Here is a 17,048-nt window from a genome sequence, read left to right on the forward strand (position 1 = left end):
TATCTGTAGTGTTTTGAAACCAGCACTTGTGACCAAAAGCACATTAGAATCCAGAGATAAACAACTAATGCAGGAACCTACTGTATTGACCATCTCCCTCCACTTCAACGCTTAAGGGAGATGTACTGAATAAAGCAATGGTTTCCTTTACAATAGTAACCATTTGATGGCTTCCAGTGATGTGAGTTTGACACAGCATAGTTGATGGAGCAGTGTCTGATCTGACATCTATCACACTGTATACAAGTAGAAAAGACCATCAAGTTTCTGCACTGTTAACAAAAACATCAAAAATATCTTGGTTCATTATTCAACTTACCTCCAACTCAGTGGGTGAATTTCTTCTTTGAAGAGAGATTGAAGTTTCCTCTTCCAGAACCAGAATTACAAGTTTACAAAACTATTACTCTTCTTGAGAGGGGGAAAAAACAACCAGGAACGAATGTTTAGTTTATTGAACCTAAAAAGAAAAGTCTTGACAGAAGTTAATTAGGTAGATAGAACAATGCAGGACCTTACTCTAGGCCAGGGGTTGGCAACCTTTCAGAAGTGGTGTGCCGAGGCTTCATTTATTCACTCTAATTTAAGGTTTCACATGCCAGTCATACATGTTAACGTTTTTAGAAGGTCTCTTTCTATAAGTCTATAATGTATAACTAAACTATTGTTGTATGTAAGTAAATAAGATTTTTTTAAATGTTTAAGAAGCTTCATTTAAAATTAAATTAAAATGCAGAGCTCCCCGGACCGGTGGGCAGGACCCGGGCAGTGTGAGTGCCACTGAAAATCAGCTCGCGTGCTGCCTTCGGCACACGTGCCATAGGTTGCCTACCCCTGCGCTAGGCAGGCAGAAGGAGAAAAGAAATCCTTGCATGGGATTCTTGACCAATCATTGATTAAATGTTCACTCAATGTGTGTGTGAGACAGACAGAGAGAGATACTTGGGACTTGAAGTGCAGTGGATCATAGACTAAAGGCCCCTTGAAATTATCTGAGCCATACTCAAGCAAGCACAAAGGTATGAAAGCACAAACGCTTGGAACCATACAAGTCACAAGTTTATTGACAAGAGGTGAACATGGGGCAAGAATAAGGGAGATTTTTTTCTATGCCACATTGACAGTGTTGTTTTCAGCTTGTTTACTACCTACCCCTATAAGCAACCTGCTCTTCCAAGTGTTCTTGAGAAAGATGATGTTATTCAGAGCATAGAGAACTGAATAAATAAACAAAAAAGGAGCCAAGCAGTAAGGAGAGACTGTTCACTACATTTTGTTACTGCTACACACCAAGGCCTTCTGTACAGAACAAAACAAGGATATTATTTTTATTTTGCTGCCTGTCCAGTGCCCAGTCTTTGAGCAACGGTGGCCTCCAAAGCCACAGAGACTTCCTAGAGCTCAGATTTCCACCAAGTGACCAGAGAATTCCTCCGAGTGGTGGTCAAAGCCAGCAACGGTGTTCCTGTGTCCATCCGAAGTGTTTTCACCAGTGATGACGGCAGCTGCTTTCACCGCTCACTGGCTTTATAAACCAGCAAGTGCACCTTTCGCCTTGTGCCATCGCAGGAGGGTGGTGATATCAAAACGTCATTTGTGATGACGTCACACCAGCATCCTTTGCAGTGATGTCAAGGTGGTTCAAAAGTATCATGAAAGTCAAGGAAGTATTTTTATTCGGGCACCAGAGGGGCACTGGTAACTACAAAAACCAGGTGTCACCCAACTGCGGTAAAGGGTGCTGTCAGAGATCCTTAAAGCTCTACTGATGGGAGAGTGTATTCATCCCCACAAACAGCATGTGCCTGACACCAATCTTCATCAAAAGCATCATAGGCCTTTAGGGGCCAGGAACTTGGATACCACCTCTATGTGATCCACCCTTTTTGTGTTCAAAGATGCTAGCAGAGCTACCTCTAAGAGGAGCAGTTCCATTCAGCACAGCAGGCCCTTGATTACCCAGCTTTTCATTTTTCCCCTGTAAATTTTCTGTTGCCTGTTCTGGTGGCTCTGGTTTCTCCTCTCCTACCCACACAAGATGATAGCTACATAGCCCACCAAATCTCCTTACCCCAGCTCCGCTCTCAAGAGTCAGTTTTCAACTGAACAAGAACGGTGTGCACAACTCCAGCTGACCTAAAACTGCCTGTGCCTTTGATCTCGTGAGAGAGAGAAATTGGGGGGTTCTCTGAATCTGTGGTTGGAGAATTTTGCCCTGGATCTTACAAGTTTTTATTCCTTCCTTCCTCTCACCCATCACATCCTCATCCTCACTGGCCCCTCCAATGTGAGGATCAGTGACACTGAATGGCAAAGTAGCTCTTTGATACAAGGGGTATGGAGAGCCCTCCTTCTCCTTGATGGAGACACAAACATCTCTCCACTTCCCTTAAACTGGTGTGTCCAACAGAACCTCTCTCTGGTGGGGCCTGGCTTTCCAATCTGGAACAGCTTCACTCTTAGGCTTTGTCTTCACTGCTATAAACAGTGGGGGAGGGGGGGAGTTTACCTCAGGGTAATGCACATAAGCTATCCTGAGGTAAAAACACAGTGAAGAGAAGGCACTTTAGTTTTATCATGAGGTAAAAGTGCTTTGTCTTCACTGTGTTTTTACCTCGGGATAGCTTACACCGTTACCCTGAGGTAAAAACCTCCCCCTTTTATCGCCGTGAAGACACCAGCTAACGGACAGGCACATTGCAATACGCTGACCCAGTTCAGGACTTTCATCCTTACCCAGTTAAGGAGGAGGGAAGAAAGAGAGCAGCCAGAGGGGGGAAAGCAAAAGGCATTTCCTTCCCCCGCCCCCCACCACAACAGCCCCGTTCATGTGTACTTACAACAAATAGGCTAATTTTGCAACTGCTCTGAATCACACTTTAGTCCCGTTGAAGGCCCTCAGGAGGGCTGCAATCTGATCCTCTACTAAAGAGGGATCTGTCCCGGGGATGACACGTCCCTTCTTGAATCACTGAAGTCCTTTAATAAGGCCCTGTATGAATCATGATATCCACAAAGTGATGAAAGTAAACTGCGTGCCCATATGAAAACACTTCATTAGAGAGTCTCTATGGAGACTTCTGTGGGTTTGGGAACCCTGATTTTTAACAGGAACCAAGGGGGAACTGCAGGCTGCAATGTTAGGCTTAAAACTCAGCCAAAAGGGAGGGATTTGCCCCAAGGAATGACCATTCTGACTGTGTTACTGTCCTGTCAGTCTCCTGAATCCCAAATGGAAACTTCTAAGTGCTCTTCATGAGCTGGTGTTTTATTAGAAAACTATTCTTAGGTGTTTAAGGTTGTTTTCTAATGAAAATATACATAATAAAAAAAAAGAAAATGAAAGACTCTGTTAATCTTCTCCTCTCCTTCTCTGTTAACCTGTAATACACACTGTGAAATTTACCTCCTCCTTGTTTGTTTATTGCCATTCCTGGTCAATAAAAATCTCTTTATTTCTTTCCATGATTCACACGGGACCTTATCCAGTGGCCTTTGTCGTCTGCCTTCACATGCCAAACTGAGGTCAACAATTCATTCAGAGGATTTGAAAAAATAAAGATGAGGCATTATTGTCCTTATTACAATTGTTACCTGCTATGATTTATCATTTGTTTAATCAGTCCATACTGTGGAAGCCATTAAAAAGCCCACATTTGCCAGTCTTTGCTACAGAGATAACATGGAGACTTCCTAAATACAGGGGAAAACTATGATAAGCTCAGCTACCACTGTGTGGCAAGCACCGGTAAATGCTGACATCTTAGCAGCATCCACTGTAGGCATGCAGGACCTTCTGCAGGGAGAATAAAGAGATGGTCTCCCCCCAATGAGTTTTCAAACTAAGAGGTAGCAGAATTAGTCCCTAGGCTAGAGAGACAAGGTGGGTGAGGTAATATCTTTTATTGGAACAAGGGCATCCCAGGGAAGGTATGTCATTAAGTGAATTTAGCATTCACAAACACGGCCATTTAGTCAATCGCTGGAACCTGAAGGAGACCATTTCTCCACTGAGCAGGCTATGATACAAAGGCATTCGTTTTTATGTCGGTCCCTCCCAATAAAGTCTCACAAAATGATTTAAAGCAAGAGGTGGAAAGGAGGGTTGAATGGAGCAAAAGAGAGCAAGTGAAAGACAAAAAATGGATTGGAACGAAAGAGCCATGACGTTCAAAAGAGAAATGGTAACAATGCACCTAGGTGGCCATGCAGGCCAGGTACAGTGAGGGGAAAGGAGGGGCAGGGATGGGGGAGACAGGAAGGTGAGCATGACTAAGGGGGACTGAGAAGACACAGGAATGGAGAAGGGGTGAGGAATGGGCTTTATTGTCTGTGACAATGATAGGCTGAGGAGATGATGTGGTAGAGAAGCCGGCAAGACTGGCCCTTGGGAGGCTCCACAGCAGAAAGGAGAAGGAGACGCGGTAATTCCACCTCCAGCAACAACACCAGGAGCAGCCAGTGCTGGAGAGCCAAGATCAGGTGTGAGGCGCTCCAGCAGCCCAGAGCGAGCGATGGTAATGGAAGCCACGTTACAGCCCAGTAGGAAGAGAACAGAGAGTTCTGTGAGCCAAGAGAAGAAGGCCATTGTCCCTTGCCCCCTCCCCACCAGAACGGGACAGTCATGTATAGGGGAAAAAGACTGACCCAAAGGGATGAGGTAGGAGAGAAGGTCACCACCAGCTCCTGCATCTTGCTGAGGAAAGGAAGTTGGAGATGGGGTTGTTGACCAAGAAAGAGTCAGGCAGAGTGTGTGTGAGAGAGATTTGTCATGGGGTGAGGGATAAGAACCTGGAGTGTATAGGAATGAAAGATGGGATGGAAATGGAGAGGATGAGGCATTCATACTAAGAGAAAAAGACGGGTCTCAAGGACAGTCCCCTGCAGACGACAAGGTGGGCCGCTGCTGGGTATAGTGGATACATGAAACGTGGGTGCCTGGTTGCAGGGGGACTCCGGTGGAACGATGCTGTTGGGTTCATGGTAGCAATCATGTCAGGTATCTCTTCAGACACTGAAAGAAAAAGGCTTGCCAGTGCCTGATGGCGCTCAGTGGGGAGGGAAGTATTTGCGGTGAGGATGGGGTTGGTGATCAATGATCGAGAACAGGGACGGCACATCACCGAGCCCCTGCAGCAAGGATGGGGCTCTTTACTACTATTTATTTCTACGGCAGTAAGCTCCAAAGGCCCCAGTCAGGATCAAGTCCCTCACTGTATTACGTGCTGTGAAAACACACAGCGCCTGGCTCTGAACTGAGGCGTTGGGTAGAGCACAGGTAGCAGTCAATCAAATGTCTCCTACCCTGCCTCTCCAACGTGTCCATCCCCCCCGCCACTGACCCCTGTTGGCAGCTCCAGCAGTGATGTGGCTACTTGCCATCCACTCATTCCACAGAGCCCAGCTAGGGCTTGTGGCAGGACACTGCTGGGGAAGCCTCAATCAGCGCCTGCCACCCCAGCCCCAATCGGGGGGAACGGGTTGGGGCTGGGTAAATAGCCTGGGTTTGCCTAGTCACTGACTGCATCTGCCAGCCTCATTAGGCAGGAGCTATAAGGCTGGGAGGCAGTGAGTGAAAAGGGGGACAGAGACCAGGAGGCTCAGGGAGAGGTAGGAGCCTGCTACTCTGTTGCTGACCAGGCCTGTGTTAGGCCAAGCCATTGTAAATAGCCTGTATATAGTAGGAAACTGGTGGTGGGAAACGGACACAAATAAAGAGCCTGGGAGTTGCACCTGCTCGGAGTGTCCCTGAGTCCATGAGCAGCGGGGCCAAGGGACTGGATACGCAGGGGCATGGCGGGCACCCCGTTACACGTGGGGGCTTGTCTAGGATCTGAAGCCACGACCACAGAGTGGCAATCCGAGAATGGAGGGCACCGTGCTGTGGCTCGCTAAGCAGCAGGAGGAGCTGCCGAAGACCCTGCAGGCTTTCCAGCAGTCTCACCAGGCAGAGAGACAGGCCTTACTCGCCTGGCAGGCCGAGCAACAAAAGACCCTCCAGGAATTCATCCGGGAGCAGGCCAGTGTACAACAGCCGCTCCTGCACTGTTGGTGAGTCCCCTGGGAGGTGATGGCAACCGTGCGCCAGGGCTGGGACTCTCTAAAATGCCCCCCCCCGCCCCCAACGCCTTCCTGTGTACTTTTGAATGCGTAGCCATGGGCGTCGGATGGGACAAGGCGACCTGGACCCTGCGACTAGCCCCCTATCTGGCCAGAGAGGCACAGGCGGCCTACATGGCCCTAAGTAATGAACAGGCCAAAGATTACGAGGTGGTGAAGGCGGCAGTCCTGGACTGGATGGGACTGTCTGCAGCAAAAGTTTCAGCCGGCCCAGTGGACGGAAGTTTGCGGCCCCAAGCTTTGGCCCAGAAGTTCACAGCCTTTTGTGGCTGGGGGATGGACCAACCCCGGGGATCTCCCAGTGGGCGGCAGTGGGCTTCCCCAGAGCAACCTCCCGGGCAGGGGGAGAAGGGGCCAGAGCAGGCCTCCCCCACGGTGGTTGCTTAAGTGGGGGAGGTGTGAGGTGGGGTGCTGCTGGGGAAGCCTCAATCAGCTCCTGCCACCCCAGCCCCAATCAGGGGGAACGGGTTGGGGCTGGGTAAATATCCTAGGTTTGCCTAATCACTGACTGCACCTGCCAGCCTCATTAGACAGGAGCTATAAGGCTGGGAGGCAGTGAATGAAAAGGGGGACGGAGACCAGGAGGCTCAGGGAGAGGTAGGAGGCGGATACGCTGTTGCTGGTCAGGCCTGTGTTAGGCCAAGCCATTGTAAATAGCCTGTATATAGTAGGAAACTGGTGGTGGGAAACAAACACAAATAAAGATCCTGGGAGTTTTGCCCGCTTGGAGTGTCCCTGAGTCTGCGAGGAGCGGAGCGGGCACCCCGTTAGAGGGCTGAAAACCTTTTAAAAATCGATTTTTCACAGTGTAAGGTTCTCTGAACTCTGGGAAGCCCAGGCAGACGTGCATATATAATGTCTTTTTCACTGAGCTATCATCCCACTAGGACCAGGAGCACAATGAGGGAGAGTGCCCAGGTCCTTCCCCTCCTTGGCCATAGACTCCAATCAGGGTTAGGGGCACAGGCTGTGACGGGTCTGCCTAGCCCTGCCTGGGACTCAAACCTCCCAGAAATGCACCCCACAGGGGTCTGCAGAGAACATATGCATCCCCGGCAGCCCCCGCTCCTTCCCATGGCTGGGCAGCTCTGTGGCACAGGCATTGTGTGCGGGATTGTGTGCTTTGGGCCCTGTCCACAGCAGTGCCGCCCCACCATGGAGTTGCTGAGAGAGGCCAGGCTGCTAAGCTTCCTCTGCGGCTGCTGGGGCGGCCGAGTCCGCAGAACAAAGCTGCTGGAGTGATACAGGCCACTCATCCAGCCTAGGGACCCTGGCTCTACGGTGGGAACCCCGGGCTTGGAAAGGTGGGAGGAGCCTGGGGCTGATGGGGCTCCAGGAGATAGATGGTCCCTAGAAGGAGAAGCCCCACCTACCTACCCCCACGTCACATGCTTAGCCCTAGGAAGATCCCTCCCCCTCCAAAATCAGCACCTCTTGGGCCCCCTCCTTGGGAAAATTCTGGTTGTGCCTCTGATGAGAACCGAAACAAACTTTCTCCCCGATGAGGCAGGAAGGCCTTGCATTCTGCAGGCTGCAATACACCACAATCTTTGCAAATTCAGCAGGTTTTAGAAGCCTGGGGAATCCAAAATGTTGACTAGCTGCTGAGGAGATAAAGGATTGTCAAGACAACGGGGAGGTTTGAGTGTTATTTCAGATACTGTTCCCTAGAAAAGAAACAAGAGTTGTGCCAAACCATCATGCTGTGGGCTCCAGCTGCAAAACTCAGATCTGGCTTTTGAATATCCCAGGCTTCAGACAGGCAAAGATCCAGGGGCTTTGTTCCACCATTGTAAAGATGAGGACAATTTGCAATATACAGTTCTAGATCTGAGTTGGGATTTCCATCGCCTACAAAGCCCAGCCCAGTGTGAACACATTTACCCTGGTGAGTACTTCCCCTAAAAATAATACCCTGGTCTGTGGATTCAAAGCAAAAGAAAAACTTGATGTTGATCCAGAGGTTACAACCTTTTCCAGGCAGTAATTCCTGGCATGATAGGACAAGCTACTGTCCGGTGTCCAGAGGATATCACTCCCTGAAGGACGTGACTGACAACGATCTACATTATTACTGACAAAATAGGTCAAGAAGTAGGCCAAATTAAAAATTTTAAGAGTTCTTGTAGAGCCTGTTCTAAAACCCACTGAAGACAATGTGAATATTTCAATGGGCTTTGGATAGGGCTCACAGTCCTGGTATTTACAGTTTCAAAGCCCTGTTGAGTTCATACAACTTTGGTTTATATAGAATCGTAGTAGTGCGAGATGGAAAGACATGTTAGCGAGGTGGAGAGACCTACCAGATCAATGAGTGCTATCGCTTTGCCAGGGTCAGACTGAGTCAATCACACATGACAAGCTTTGCAGAGTCCACCATTGCAACCACCCATCCCCCAAAACGGTCAGTACTGGAAGATACAAATTAAAACTAATCCAGATTTTTCAACATTAGGGGAGTGCCTCTGTAACGGGGCGGTCTGCCTTTAAGGATCTTGGAGCCTGGGGCTAGCCAACCCTGTTTGACTATCAGACCCAAATGAAAAGGGGTTATGTAAGGCCCCTTACTAACATTTAGTGGGGGTGTTTTGGTTGGCTAGCTCCCAGCACTAAAAGAATGGGGAGCGGCCAATGCTCCAGGTCAGCCTGATTGACAGGGCAGGCAGGCTAACCAGGAGGCCAGGGGGTTCCGGTCCTCCGTGAGAGCTGGAATTGCCTGGGTCAGACAGAGTGGGGCCGAGCTAAGGAGACAGCAGGGACCCGAGCTGAGCTGGGGAGCAGAGCCGGGCCAGAGCCAGAGGGGCCAGAAAAGCAGCCCAGGAAGCAGGTCAGAGTTGGGAGCAGAGTCACAGAAGCAGCCCACAGAGCAGACCCTGTGCTGGGAGCAGGGCTGAGCCAGCCAGAGACACGGCCCAGGGGGAGCAGACCCTGTGCTGGGAGCAGGGCTGAGCCAGCCAGAGACACGGCCCAGGGGGAGCAGACCCTGTGCTGGGAGCAGGGCTGAGCCAGCCAGAGACACGGCCCAGGGGGAGCAGACCCTGTGCTGGGAGCAGGGCTGGGCCAGCCAGAGACACGGCCCAGGGGGAGCAGACCCTGTGCTGGGAGCAGGGCTGAGCCAGCCAGAGACACGGCCCAGGGGGAGCAGATCCTGTGCTGGGAGCAGGGCTGAGCCAGCCAGAGACACGGCCCAGGGGGAGCAGACCCTGTGCTGGGAGCAGGGCTGGGCCAGCCAGAGACACGGCCCAGGGGGAGCAGACCCTGTGCTGGGAGCAGGGCTGAGCCAGCCAGAGACACAGCCCAGGGGGAGCAGACCCTGTGCTGGGAGCAGGGCTGGGCCAGCCAGAGACACGGCCCAGGGGGAGCAGACCCTGTGCTGGGAGCAGGGCTGAGCCAGCCAGAGACACGGCCCAGGGGGAGCAGACCCTGTGCTGGGAGCAGGGCTGAGCCAGCCAGAGACACGGCCCAGGGGGAGCAGACCCTGTGCTGGGAGCAGGGCTGAGCCAGCCAGAGACACGGCCCAGGGGGAGCAGACCCTGTGCTGGGAGCAGGGCTGCAGCCACAGAGCCGGAGGGGCCAGAGAAGCAGCCCAGGGGGCTGGAGGCAGAGCAGCAGCGTCAGTACTGAGGCTGAGTGGAGCCGGAGCTAGAACAGTGGAGCTGGGGCTGGAGCTGGAGCAGTCTGGAGCCGGGTGCAGTGAGCAACTGGGGCCAGCCAAGGGGGGACCCTGGGCAAAGGGCCCAGCGCAGAAAGACACCCCCAGCCAAGGGTCCTTGCAGGCCAGACTGGTAGGGGGAATCTTAACCCGACAGGGGGCTGACACTGGGAAGAAGGGTCCCACCACCCAAAGCCCGGAGGTGTGTGGCCACCGCCAGAGCAAGTGTCCAACCCGCAGCATCCCTGCAGCACAGCCAGGGCCTGAGAAGGAGCCTGGGACCTACAAGGAACAGACTGCGACCTGCCCTGATGTTCCAGAGACACTGTTTGTGATGTTCCCTGCCACAGAGCAGGGTGACGTGTTTCCTTTAACCTTTCCCATTTTGACTTGTTCTTTTTTAAATTAATTGTTGATTAAATAACTTGTACTTGCTTTAAATTGTATGTAATGATCAGTGGGTCAAGGAAGTGTCCAGTGCAGGGAGAGCCCCCCGGAGTGGGGACACCCTAGCCCAGAGGTGGGCAAACTACGGCCCGCGGGCCACATCCAGCCCGCAGGACCCTCCTGCCCGACCCCTGAGCTCCTGGCAGGGAGGCTAGCCCCGGCCCCTCCCCTGCTGTCCCTCCACCCCCGCAGCCTAAGCGCGCCGCTGGCGCAACGCTCTGGGCAGCCGGGCAGCGCAGTTGCAGAGCGGCGGCCTCACCCGGTGCTCTGGGTGGCGTGGCTGTAGCGCCGCCAGCCACCGGTGTTCTGTGCTCCATGGTAAGGGGGCAGGGAGCGGAGGGGTTGGATAGAGAGCAGGGGAGTTTGGGGGGGTGGTCAGGGGGCAGGGGTGTGGATAGGGATCGGGGCGGTCTGAGGGTGGGGAACAGGGGGGTTGGATGGGGCAGGGGTCCCAGGGGGCAGTCAGGAATGAGAGGGGGGGTTGGATGGGGCGGCAGGGGGCAGTCAGGGGTGGGGAGTCCGGGGGTGGTCAGGGGACAGGGGGGTTGGATGGGGCAGGAGTCCCGGAGGAGCTGTCAGGGGGCGAGAAGCGGGGGGGTCAGATAGGAGGCAGGAACCGGGCCACGCCTGGCTGTTTGAGGAGGCACAGCCTCCCCTAACCAGCCCTCCATACAATTTTGGAAACCCGATGTGGCCCTACATACCTCAGGCCAAAAAGTTTGCCCGCCCCTGGACTAGCCCCTGTCCTAGGTGACCACAGCAGGGTTGGGGGTCGAGCCCCCCAGGAATCCTGGGCCCAGCCTTGTCGGGGTTACGAGGACTCTGCCAGATAGGAGTGTGGAAGGGGAGTCCTCGAGGGCAGGGAGGCCTCTGGGTAAAGGAAGTGGGAGCGAGGACTCAGATCCTCCCGCTAGCCCATTTCACCGGGGTGGTGCAGAAGCCAGGAAAGTTCCCTACAATAGTGGGACCATTCCCCCGCTTACAGTTAGGTGAGGCCTGTAAAGGGCTGAGAGCACTCAGCTGGAAGGAGGGCAGCAGGAGAGAGGTGAGCTGCTCTGACTGGCCTGGGAGCAGTGAGAAAGGTGCAGAGTGAAAGGCTTTGGGCCACTGTACAGTGATCCTGTACAGTTCAGGGGAACGGTGTTTTGTTACGTGGCAAGATTTTATTTGAATTAATAAACCATGCCCTGTGGGAGAGGCCTGAAAGAGACTTTGGCGTGGTGCTAGCTGGTAGGCCTTCCTGGACAGGAGACAGGCCACAGCATCTAGATGCTTACATTTCGACCAACCTAATTGAAGCTTGTTAAACCAGGCATGCATGAGTTAGGCACCTCAGTTGCTAAGTGGGCATACCTCACTCGCCTCACAGGGAACAGACATGTGTGCCTGCATTGGATCCTCAGGCGCATTAATTAGGGGCATGCATGAATGGACATGACTGTCTGCCTGTCCGTCTGTCTGAGGAATCATTTGCCCCACCCTCATCACCATAGCATCCGTAAACTCCCAGCTTTGAAAATCTGACACTTGTTGCCTGTCCACCCTTTGCAATCTCAGTTGCAGAGCACCTTGGATGTACCCACCTCAACACGGATGATACCCAGGGAGGCAGTGTGGTCTCGTGGGTCGGACAGCAGATCAGGAAATGTGGGTTCTATTCTTGGCTCTGCCACTCACTCACTGCTTCACTGAGGATCAGATTTCCAAGTGTTCTGCACTCACAACTGGGGCCATATTCCAAGCTTTCAGCACCCCACAGCTCCCACTGCAACCCCTATCATTGGTTTTTCACATGCACTTGGCACCCAAGGTGCTTAGTGTTTTTGAAGGTCTGGCAGTTTATCTTCGTGCCAAAAAGAGAGCTAGCACTTTCAAACAGCTGATCCTTAATTGCTCTGTGCCTCAGTTTCCCCATTGATAAAATGGGTGTAATGATATTTACCCAGTTCGGCAAAGCACTTTGAGATCTATGCATGAGTATTTCAAATTATTAGTATATGTCCCAAGGGATAATTCCTCATTACACCTCAAATACTGAAAACATTTTAGCCCTATGCATCTATGCCTGATTTGAATCCCCCTAGTTAAGTATCTTATAATGGAGGCTAATTAAGGTGCCACCCTTCCTCTCATTTGGAAAGTCACTAGAAGCAACAATTACCTAATGTAAACAGTGTCTCATTATTTAATCCACTAAATAATAGCAAATGTCTAAAAACACATTTAATTTTTTTAATGCTCACCGCCCATTGTATTTGGAAAATGCAGTGAACTTTATTGTTTCATTAAAGTCTTATTGTCCTGCTGAGCTGGCTCAAGTCAGAGCTCAATGGATCATTGTCAGTGATCTATACAGTTGGAAAGAGAGTGAGCTTACATAGCACCGCTTTTTCCTATTTACAAGTCCATGTGTGTTTTTCCCTTCAGAATGAATTTCATGCTGGTGAAAGATACCAGCATGAAAACAACGAGGAGTCCAGTAGTACCTTAAAGATTAACAGATTTATTTGGGCATAAGCATAAGTGGGTTTTTTACCCATGAAAGCTTATGCCCAAATAAATCTGTTAGTCTTTAAGGTGCCACCGGACTCCTCGTTGTTTTTGTGGATACAGACTAACACGGCTACCCCTCGGATACTTGATACCAGCCTGGACGCTCTGGAAATGCCTCTGCCTACAGCCTTTCAAATATGCCTCAATCGCCACAAACCACCACTAGTGGTGGGAATAGAGTTTGGTCCACACAGTCCATTAAATCCTTGGTTTCCCTGCTCATCCTGCCAGAGGGGGCCTTATTTTTGTGAGGCTGTCCCCCCCCCACACACCAATAGGAACTGGTGTGCGACCACCAAGCTTCAGTCCAAACAAACAGCACAGTCCTGCAATGGATCTGAATCAGGGACCTAGAGGTGCAGAGCTGAACAGCTCATTACTGGTCCCCTGAGCCATGCAGCCTGGATGAAATTACTATAAGATAGGTGCACAACGGGTTGAAAGACTATACGCAAAGAGTAGTTATCAATGGCTTGCTGTCAAACTGGTAGGGAGGCGTAGTGGGGTCCCATAAGGATCAGTCCTGGGTCTTGTACTATTCTATATTTTCATTAATGGCTTGGATAATGGAGTGGAGAGTATGCTTATAAAAATGTGCAATTGACACTAAGCTGGGAGGGGTTGCAAGCACTTTGGAAGACAGGATTAGAGTTCAAAATTAAAAATTGGAGAACTCGTCTCAATTCAACAAGATGAAATTCAATAAAGATAAGTGCAAAGTACTTCACTCATGAAGGAAAAATAAAATGCACAACTACGCAAAGAACAATAACTGACCAGGTGGTAGTACTGCTGAAAAGGATCTGGGGGTTATAGTGGATCACAAATTGAATATGTGATGCACTTGCAAAAAAAGACTAATCACATTCTAGTGCAGGGGCAGGCAACCTATGGCACACGTGCCGAAGGCAGCACGCGAGCTGATTTTCAGTGGCACTCACACTGCCCAGGTCCTGGCCACTGGTCCGGGGGGGCTCTGCATTTTAATTTAATTTTAAATTAAGCTTCTTAAAAATTTAAAAAACCTTATTTACTTTACATACAACAATAGTTTAGTTATATATTATAGACTTATAGAAAGAGACTTTCTAAAAACGTTAAAATGTATTACTGGCACGCGAAACCTTAAATTAGAGTGAATAAATGAAGACTCGGCACACCACTTCTGAAAGGTTGCCAACCCCTGTTCTAGGGTATATTAAGAGAAGCATTGTATGTAAGATCAAGGAGGTAATTGTCCCACTCTACTCAGCACTGGTGAGGCCTCACCTGGAGTATTGTATCTAATTCTGGGTGCCACACTTTAGGAAAGATGTGGACAAACTGGAGAGAATCCAAAGGAGAGCAACAAAAATGAGAAAAGGTTTAGAAAACCTGACTTATGAGGAAAGGTTAAAAAAACTGGGAATGTTTAATCGTGAGAAAAGAAGACTGAGGCGGGATTTGGTAAGTCTTCAAAAACATTAAGGGCTGTTATAAAGAGGACTGTGATCAATTGTTTCCCATGCCCACTGAAGGTAGGACAAGAAGTAATGGTCTTAAATTACAGCAAGGGAGATTTAGGTTAGCTATTAGGAAAAACTTGCTAACTGTAAGGGTAGTTAAGCTGTGGAATAGGCTTCCAAGGGCAGTTGTAGCATCCCATCATTGGAAGTTTTTAAGAACAGGTTAGACACACACCTGTCAGGAATGGTCTAGGTTTACTTGGTCCTGCCGCAACACAAGAGACTGGACTTGATGCCTTCTCAAGGTCCCTTCCAGCCCTGTATCTATGATTCTATTTGTGACTTATGTCCTGAATTTTTAGAGGGGACCATTGATTTTGAGTGCTCAACCTGAGTCACCTTAAAGGGGCCTGAGTCTCAGCAGGGGCTTAGCAGTTCCTGAAAATGTTTTTCTAAAAGATATCTCTGGTTCAAACAGGAATTATTTCCGGGAAATTGTGTGGCCTGTGTTATGCAGGAAGTCAAACTGGATGATCACAGTAGTTCCCTCTGGCCTTGGAATCGATGAAAATCAGCCCCCCATAGGTGTGTTGAGTTGGGCACCCAAAATCACTCGTCTGTTCTGAAAATTGAGTTCTATGTTTCTAACTAACCAATACTGTATAGTATAAAACAGCTATTTGAAACCAAGGAACCCTTCTCTGTTAGTGCGCTCAAGCTAACAGACAACTGTTCTCTAGCCGTGAGGAAGCAGGGTTCCATAATCATTCCAATTTGCGCCTGGTGAGCTCAGATACTTACACGGCTTCTTGCTTCAAAAGAATCTCTCTGAGCTTTGGGGAATCATTCGTTTGTTTAAAAACTACAGCAAAAAACATTCCTAACATGACTGGAAAGGGAGGGTAGGGAGTGGCTGTTCCTGAAGGAGGATCGGAGCATGTATGGCAGGCACGTGGAGCCAGTTGTTCTGATCAAAAGGGCTGTCTCAAACCAGGGTGAGCTTCTGGCTTAGAAAACATCAGCTGGAAATATTTAACCAGGGCATATACCTGTCAGTCTAAGCAAAAGAGCAAGAAACATACAGGGTGAGACTGAGTAGTAGTAGACTGAATATAGCAGTAGGGATATATTACCAACCACCTGACCAGGATGGTGATAGTGACTGTGAAATACTCGGATATTAGAGAGGCTATTAAAATAAAAAACTCAACAATAATTGGGGATTTCAACTATTTCCATATTGACTGGATACATGTCACCTCAGGACGGGATACAGAGATAGTTTCTTGACACCTTAAATGACTGCTTCTTGGAGCAGCTGGTCCCGGAACCCACCAGAGGAGAGGCAATTCTTGATTTAGTCCTAGTGGCGCACAGGATCTGGTCCAAGACGTGAATAGCTAATGTGACGCCAATTTTTTAAAAGGGCTCCAGAGGTGATCCCAGCAATTACAGGCCAGTAAGCCTGACTTCAGTAACAGGCAAACTGGTTGAAACTATAGTAAAGAACAAAATTGTCAGACACATGGATGAACATAATTTGTTGGGGAAGAGTCAACATGGTTTTTGTAAAGGGAAATCATGCCTCACCAATCTACTAGAATTCTTTGAGGGGGTCAACAAGCATGTGGACAAGGGGGATCCAGTGGATGTAGTGAACTTGGATTTTCAGAAAGTCTTTGACAAGGTCCCTCACCAAAGGCTCTTAAGCAAAGTAAGCTGTCATGGAATAAAAGGGGAGGTCCTCTCATGGACTGGTAACTGGTTAAAAGATAGGACACAAAGGGTAGTAATAAATGGTCTGTTTTCAGAATGGAGAAAGGTAAATAGTGGTGTCCTCCAGGGGTCGGTACTGGGCCCAGTCCTATTCAACATATTCATCAATGATCTGGAAAAGGGGGTAAACACCGAGGTGGCAAAATTTGCAGATGATACAAAACTACTCAAGATAGTTAAGTCCCAGGCAGACTGCGAAGAGCTACAAAGGGATCTCTCAAAACTGGGTGACTGGGCAACAAAATGACAGATGAAATTCAGTGTTGATAAATGCAAAGTAATGCACATTGGAAAACATAATCCCAACTATACATATAAAATAATGGGGTCTAAATTAGTTGTTACCACTCAAGAAAGAGATCATGGAGTCATTGTGGATAGTTCTCTGAAATCATCCACTCAATGTGCAGCGGCAGGCAAAAAAAAGTGAACAGAATGTTGGGCATCATTAAGAAAAAGATAGATGATAAAACAGAAAATATCTATTGCCACTATATAAATCCATGGCACTCCCACATCTTGAATACTGCGTGCAGATGTGATCGCCCCATCTCAAAAAAGATGTATTGGAATTGGAAAAGGTTCAAACAAAAATGATTAGGGGTATGGAATGGCTTCCGTATGAGGAGAGATTAATAAGACTGGGACTTTTCTACTTGGAAAAGAGAGGACGAAGGGGGGATATGATTGAGATCTATAAAATCATGACTGGTGTGGAGAAAGTAAATAAGGAAGTGTTATACATAACACAAGAACTAGGGGTCACCAAATGAAATTAATAGGCAGCAGGTTTAAAACAAACAAAAGGAAGTATTTCTTCACACAACGCACAGTCAACCTGTGGAACTCTTTGCTGGAGGATGTTGTGAAGGCCAAGACTATAACAGGGTTCAAAAAAGAAGCACCTGGCATTGGCCACTGTTGGAAGACAGGATACTGGGCAAGGTGGACCTTTGGTCTGACCCCATATGGCCGTTCTTATGAGGAATGAACAGTCTTCTTGACAGGGGCTGGTCTTCCACACACCAAAGAGGCGCGCTCTATAATATTTTTCC

The sequence above is a fragment of the Emys orbicularis genome, chromosome 11, assembly GCF_028017835.1.
Source record: "Emys orbicularis isolate rEmyOrb1 chromosome 11, rEmyOrb1.hap1, whole genome shotgun sequence".
NCBI classification, from domain to species: domain Eukaryota; kingdom Metazoa; phylum Chordata; order Testudines; family Emydidae; genus Emys; species Emys orbicularis.